This window comes from Symphalangus syndactylus, chromosome 12, assembly GCF_028878055.3.
Source record: "Symphalangus syndactylus isolate Jambi chromosome 12, NHGRI_mSymSyn1-v2.1_pri, whole genome shotgun sequence".
In the NCBI taxonomy this organism is placed as follows: domain Eukaryota; kingdom Metazoa; phylum Chordata; class Mammalia; order Primates; family Hylobatidae; genus Symphalangus; species Symphalangus syndactylus.
This window is the reverse complement of record NC_072441.2, coordinates 54758757-54765887: the sequence shown is the minus strand read 5'-3', so window position 1 is coordinate 54765887 and position 7131 is coordinate 54758757. Positions and strand designations below refer to the sequence as shown.

General features: G+C 43.4%; 1 pseudogene; it reads right to left on the bottom strand.

Moving 5' to 3' along the window:
• Window positions 1–1644: 1644 nt before the first annotated feature.
• Window positions 1645–2103, bottom strand: LOC134734826 (small ribosomal subunit protein uS10-like; annotated as a pseudogene).
• Window positions 2104–7131: the final 5028 nt, after the last annotated feature.

Sequence of the window (7131 nt, the reverse complement as noted above, 5' to 3'; positions counted from 1 at the left end):
GAGGTAGGTAAAGCCAGGGCTGGATGAAAGGCCAACCAAACTTCAAAGGGATCTCTAGCACCAGGGGAAACTGAAATGAGGGCAGGTCAGCCAGAGCACACAACAGGACTTTAACCAGACCCAGTGAGACCAACCACAAGTCACACCCACTCAAGCAATCACCCCAGGGCAAGCAGTACCAAATGGGAAGGAGATAATTGGCTGGAGGACAGCCAAGGCAAGCAGGGAACTGTGGCTGAGGACACCACCTCCTCCACACCAACGTGAGGTTGCATAGACCTCAGCCCTTCCCCAGGACTCCAGGCAAGCAGAAGAGGAAGAGCCTGAGAGCCTCAGCAAATTTTTTTTTTTTTTTTTTTTGAGACAGAGTCTCACTTTGCCACCCAGGTTGGAGTGCAGTGGTGCAATCTAGGTTCACTGCAACCTCGACCTCCCAGATTCAAGCTATCCTCCTGCCTCAGTCCCCACAAGCAGCTGGGACTACAAGTGCACACCACCACTCGCAGCTAATTTTTGTGTTTTTTGTAGGGATGGGGTTTCGTCATGCTGCCCAGGCTGGTCTCCAATTCCTGAGCTCAGGCCATCTGCCCATCTTGGCCTCCCAGAGTGCTGGGATTTCAGGCATGAGCCACCATGCCTGGCCTAGCCTCAGCTTTTTTTGGGTTTTGTATTGTTTGGTTTTAGCCTCACCATTTTTATCCAAAGGAGGCAGAACAAGCATTCAAATGGATTAAATTACTCACTGGGACTACATTTTAAACCAGTCATTTAGTTAACGTTATTCCGCCTTCTAACTAGAACATAAATGTCTGTGAGAGAAGACAGAATAGGATAGACTAAATAAGTTCTTTTTTCTGCACATCCAAGTTGCAATGTAGGTCAAATTTTGCAATTTCATCATACATTCTTTTTTTGATCTCATGCAAAAAGGGAATCTGAGCACAAAACATAGTTGTTGACGATCAGAACTTCCAAAGGAATGAATTCTCTGAAAAAGCAGGAATATTCATCTAATGAGGCCTGATTTAGTGGGGAGGGTCAGTGTAAAGTAGGAAAAAGAAGAGAGGGAACTGGCCGTGGCAAGGGTTTTGTCTATTTTGTTCACTGCTCTAGTGGCAGTACATGAAACGTAGTAGATGCTCCATAAATATACATTAAATGAATGAGTAAATGAACATTTGTTGACTATCATCTATCTTGGGCCAGAAATTAAAAAATATAATCCCATTTATTTATTTATTTATTTATTTATTTATTGAGACAGAGTCTCACACTGTCACCCAGGCTGGAGTGCAGAGGCACGATCTCAGCAAACTGCAACCTCCACCTCCCGGGTTCAAGCGATTCTCCTGCCTCAGCCTCCCAAGTAACTGGGACTACAGGTGCATGCCACCACACCCGGTTAATTTTTTGTATTTTTTTTAGTAGAGACGGGGTTTCACCGTGTTAGCCAGGATGGTCTCGATCTCCTGACCTCATGAGTCGCCTGCCTAGGCCTCCCAAAGTGCTGGGATTACAGGCATGAGCTACTGCACCTGGCCAAATATAATCCTATTTAAATCTCACAACAGTCTTTGAAGTTAGTATTATTAGCATTATTTTATTTTTTTAACAACTTGTAATCAACTTATTGAAATAGTTTACTTAATCATCTGCAATGGTGCCTTCCACCTCAACTCCTGGCTCAATACTGATGGAAGTAACCTGCTTAACAATCTCAGGACTGTGCCAGTCAATGAGTCGCTTGTGGATTCTCATACCAGAACAATCCCATGTCTTAGAACCTTCACCACAAGGAATTTTTCTTGTAGTGATTCTCAAAGTCTTGGTAGGCATTCGAACTGGTCCTTTCACTTTGAGATTCTTTTCCTTTGCTCCTCTGATCAAGTCAGCACACACCTTCTCCAGGGATTTTACTTTGCGGCTTGTTACAGTGATTCAAATTCGGTGAATTGCCACCTCTGGCTCCACGGGTGTGTTTCCGGAATTCCTTTTTTTTTTTTTTTTTGAGATGGAGTCTCGCTCTGTCCCCCAGGCTGGAATGCAGTGGCGTGATCTCGGCTCAGTGCAAGCTCCGCCCCCCGAGTTCACGCCATTCTCCTGCCTCAGCCTCCCGAGTAGCTGGGACTACAGGCACCTGCCACCATGCCCGGCTAATTTTTTTTTTTTTTTTTTTTTTTTGTATTTTTTCGTAGAGACGGGGTTTCACCGTGTTAGCCAGGATGGTCTCGATCTCCTGACCTTGTGATCTGTCCACCTTGGCCTCCCAAAGTGCCCGGTATTCTTAAAAGCCATGGCTGCTGCGCGGCTTCCTGACCAACTGTTCCTCACAAGAGCGAACAGCGGTGAGTCAGGAGCAGGAGCTTGCAGATCAGCGATTCTTTTTTTTTTTTTTTTTTTGAGACTGAGTCTCACTCTGTGACCCAGGCTGGAGTGCAGTGGTGTGATCACGGCTCACTGCAACCTCTTCCTCCCAGGTTCAAGCTATTTTCCTGCCTCAGCCTCCCAAATAGCTGCAATTACAGGCATGCACCACCACACCCGACTCATTTTTTGTGTTTTTAATAGAGACAGAGTTTCACCACGTTGGCCAGGCTGGCCTCGAACTCCCGACCTTAAGGGATCTGCCCGCCTCGGCCTCCCAAAGTGCTAGGATTACAGGTGTGAGCCACCGCGCCAGCCTATCACTATTTTACAAAGAAATGAACTGCATTTCAGCTAGGTTGCATAACTTCTCCAGGGCCACATACCTAGTGTGCCGTAGAGACAGAATTCAAACACAGGCCAAATTGACTACTCTGACTTAATATACTTCCTCGTATGCGGGGAAAAATTTTCGTATACTAGAAATTCCATTGATATTTCTCCATTCTGCTTTATATTACAAGAAAGATCCTGATGTTCGTTGGGTGACCAGAGTCCCACTGCAAAAACGATTCTTCCTGGCTGGGTGCTGTGGCTCACACTTGTAATCCCAGCACTTTGGGAGACAGGCAGATCATTTGAGCTCAAAATTTCAAGACCAGCATGGACAACATGGCAAGACCACGTCGCTACAAAAAAAAAAAAAATTAGCCAGGCATGGTGGTGCCCACTAAGCCCCAGCTACCTGGTAGACTGAGATGGGAAGATCACTTGAGCCCAGGAGGCAGAGTTGCAGTGAGCCAGGATCACACTACTGCACTCCAGCCTGGGTGACATAGCCAGACCCTGTCTCAAAAACAACAACAACAACAACAGTAAAAAACTCCATGATTCTTCCTGTGCATCACAACCACGAAGGTAGCACTGATATTATAGCATTTGTTATGTCTATGTTAAAATGCTAATAATTTGCTGGCTAGAAAGAAATAACAGGAAAGTAGAAAGAAGTGTGTAGGAGACCACAGTGCAATCCCAGAAAAAGGAAAATAAATTTTTAAAAGGGAAATCATAACCCTAATCTGTACTTTAGCTGAAATAAGCATTTTTAATGTCAAAAGAGCCCTTGAGCTTGGTGTAATCAAAATAAACAACAACACGGGCCAAATTGCACAAAATAAGTTCTTTCTTGGGTTTCCAGTGACGTTACCGACCACACAAAACTCTACCGTCCACTGAAATTATAGCCTGTGATTTTATCCTCTGGTGGGTTGTGTTTGGTCAAACACCAGCATTTTCATTAACATTTGCCATGCCCTTCTGCTTGGATCTGCCACTCCCCCTAAATTCAACAGACATTCACACTGCTGAAGAAGCAAAATCATTGTAATTTCAGAGACTTGCATTCCATTTATCTCAGTTTATAAAAGTTAGCAAGGGCCAGTAGCCTAAGAGTCTAAAGACAATCTGGCTGGATCTAGGAGAAATAAAGCTGGAGACATAAAAACAGCAATAAAACCAGCAACACAAACCTTTCACTTTTCAACATTGTCTTACTAGCACAACTATGATTTCAAACTAGACAAGGACAAGAGAAATGAGTAGGAGTCAAGAGCCAGTCACTTATCTCTGAAATGAGACGGTTGGGCAGGTTAATCTCTAAGGTTCCTTCCAACTCAGTGAGTCTATGATCATAAATCTGGGGAAGCCTGAGGAAGTTTTCCAGGCTTCACTGTGTAATGGAAAGGCAAAGCCAACTTCACTGGTGATTCGTTATGTGGGGAAGTTGTTTAACCTCCCATTTGCCTCAGATGCGCTGCATCCTCTGGGCACTGATAGTAATACACACTTCACAGTATTGTTGTGTATAGCTAATTGAAAAGTGCGAAAGTCAGACTTGCCAATACATTTATAAGCTTTCATTTATATATATATATATTTATTTATATATTTTTTATATATATATATTAAATAGATACCCCACTGGGTGGGGGGATCTCACTATGTCACCTAAGCTTTTTTTTTTTTCAAGACAGGGTCTTGCTCTGTTGCTCAGGCTAGAGTGCAGTGGCTCAATCATAGCTCACTGAAGCCTCAAACTTCTGGGCTCAAATGAATCTTCCCGCTTTGGCCTCCTGAGTAGCTGGAACTACCACGCCTGGCTAATTTTTTTTATTTTTTTTTTTGGTAGGGACAAGGTCTCTACCAAACTCTCAAACTCTTGGCCTCAAGTGATCCTCCAGAGTAACCAGGATTACAAGCACATGCCACCGCACCCACCTGAAGCTTTTAATTTTTGAAGAAATTTTAGAACGGGAGGATGAAGATGGAACCAGCATTTGAAAAGGGTCTGGTATGTAGCATATGATGTGCCTGTCTGAATTTCCCATTATGCTACTACACTGTACAAGATGTCACCTTTTAGAAAGGTTGAGATTTTGGGAGGCCAAGGCGGGTGGATCACGTGGTCAGGAGATAGAGACCATTCTGGCTAACACGGTGAAACCCCATCTCTACTAAAAATACAAAAAAATTAGCCGGGTGTGGTGGCGGACGCCTGTAGTCCCAGCCACTCGGGAGTCTGAGGCAGGAGAATGGCGTGAACCTGGGAGGCAGAGCTTGCAGTGAGCCGAGATAGCGCCACTGCACTCCAGCCTGGCATACAGAGCCAGACTCCGTCTCAAAAAAAAAAAAAAAAAAAAAAAAGGAAGGTTGAGATGCCACTGTTTCTGTGCCCATCACCATACGTTCCATTCACCATACAATGGAAATCAGGAGCTGAAGATGTTTCAGCCAGGTATGAGGCAGCCACAGATGATCAGATATGCCAACTAAGACATCTCCCCATAGTCCTAAAACCTGAGCTAGCCTGTTTCCCAACTCCACCCATGCTTGTCACACCCCAGGCCACCAGACAGAAACTGCTCCAGTGGGGAATTGACTTAGCACCCATAGTGGACCTTCAGGTGAATAGCTCAGCTCTGAGAGCTCAGTTATTTAATTTATATTAGATGCCAAAGAGGAGCGCTGGGGTCAGGTGTGGATACCACTGTGTCATATTTTGCCTGTATAAGAATTGTTTTTAATCAAATTAGCATCATTTAAAAATTGGGAGATTATACATCAAAGCCCATATGTTCCGCATGCTTTGGAATACTGACAACACTGGGCCAACATCTCAGCTAGCAACAAAGAGCTGGAGTGGGATAAAGACTTCTCCACTGAGATGGACATTCACTCTCAAGCTCATCAGTCTCTCCCCAGGCCACTTCACTCCAGTAAATCCTCTGCCTAGTTCCTGGAGGTATTTGAGAGCAATCACTGATTCGGAATATCTGAATATCTAAGCAGACAAGAAAAACTACAACAGAGTATACCTGGAAAGCCTCTCAAGTCTCCTCAACTGCCTGGATGATGCAACGGCCTCAGGATTTAAGTGGCTACCCTCACCTAGTCTTGAAGCTGAGATCTATCCTAGGGACCCCTGAAAACCAAATGATAGAGGTACACGGGCTAGCTCAGTGCTGTGGCAAACAGGCTGAAGATCATTACAACACTCTAACAAAAGAATCAGGGCCAGGCCAGAAGTTCTGTTTTAATATTACAATTGCTTGTCAACTGCTTTGCCATGCATGGTATATAAAATGTCATTTTATGAGATATGTTAATTAACCAACAACTGTATGGAGACATTTCAATAATATAAAGAGCTATTTCAGTCTACTTAAAGCTGAATTCAAATAGTGCTTCACTTAAAGTCAATGCTTTCTAGATCCTATGATTCTCTTCAATAGAAATATACCGTTTCATGGAAAGCACTGTAAATCAAAGATCCTGATCTTAGCAAAGCTAACAGATAGATCCTTATTTTCCCAAGGCCCATAACTTGGCTCATTTCAGGGAAATTACTTTCATTTCTATTACGGTTTCTTGTATATGGTGGTTGTCAGCCTGAATGCCAGTCCCTGAGTCAGGTCCTACTTGTGGGAAAGAGCTCCAGATACTTAGACTTTTATGTTAGTTCATCCCATTAAGGGGCTTATGCTTTGTTACCCTTTTCTGAACCTTGGCAGGGCCTCTTCATTCTCTTACAAGTTAAGTGAAAAGCAAAACTCTGCACTGAGCTATTAATGATTCCTAGTGAGAGCCATGAAATGTGAATGGTGTTTGTCCTAAGGGATTGTTCAAGTAGGCAGCCACAAATCCCAGGGACACCCTGTCAGTTCAAAACTACGGGAAACAAAGTTGCACCCTCAATTTGTGCTCCTCCTTAAACTTACCAAAAAAGGAATTTGGGAAGAGGAAATGATGCTGCCAACTTCAACAGCTTTAGCCAGGATGTCACAGCCTCCGATATGAGAGTGAATACCATGGATTTCCTCCAAATTAAATAAAAGTTCATGGAGTGACATATAAACAATGGAGATCGTTTATAACACAGAGAAACTATAGTAATACCCAATGTCTAAAACTTCTTTTGTATGGAAGACAAAATCCTCTTTTTTCCTTTAGATAGATTTAAATGAAAATAGGGAAGAAGTAAAAGTACTTTTAACAGTAAGAAAATGTTCCTATTACTATGCTTCAAATAGAAGTTGCCTGCCAGTTACCAGTGCATTCTTGATAATGAAATGCAAAGACTAATGTGAACTTACTGTGGTAACACAGACATTTAATTCCATATGAGTCAAAATTCAGTAAACCACCAGTAACATCAGGTGGCAGTGCCAGAACTCAACCGTGACATGACCAGAGGCAGGTGTGGTAGAC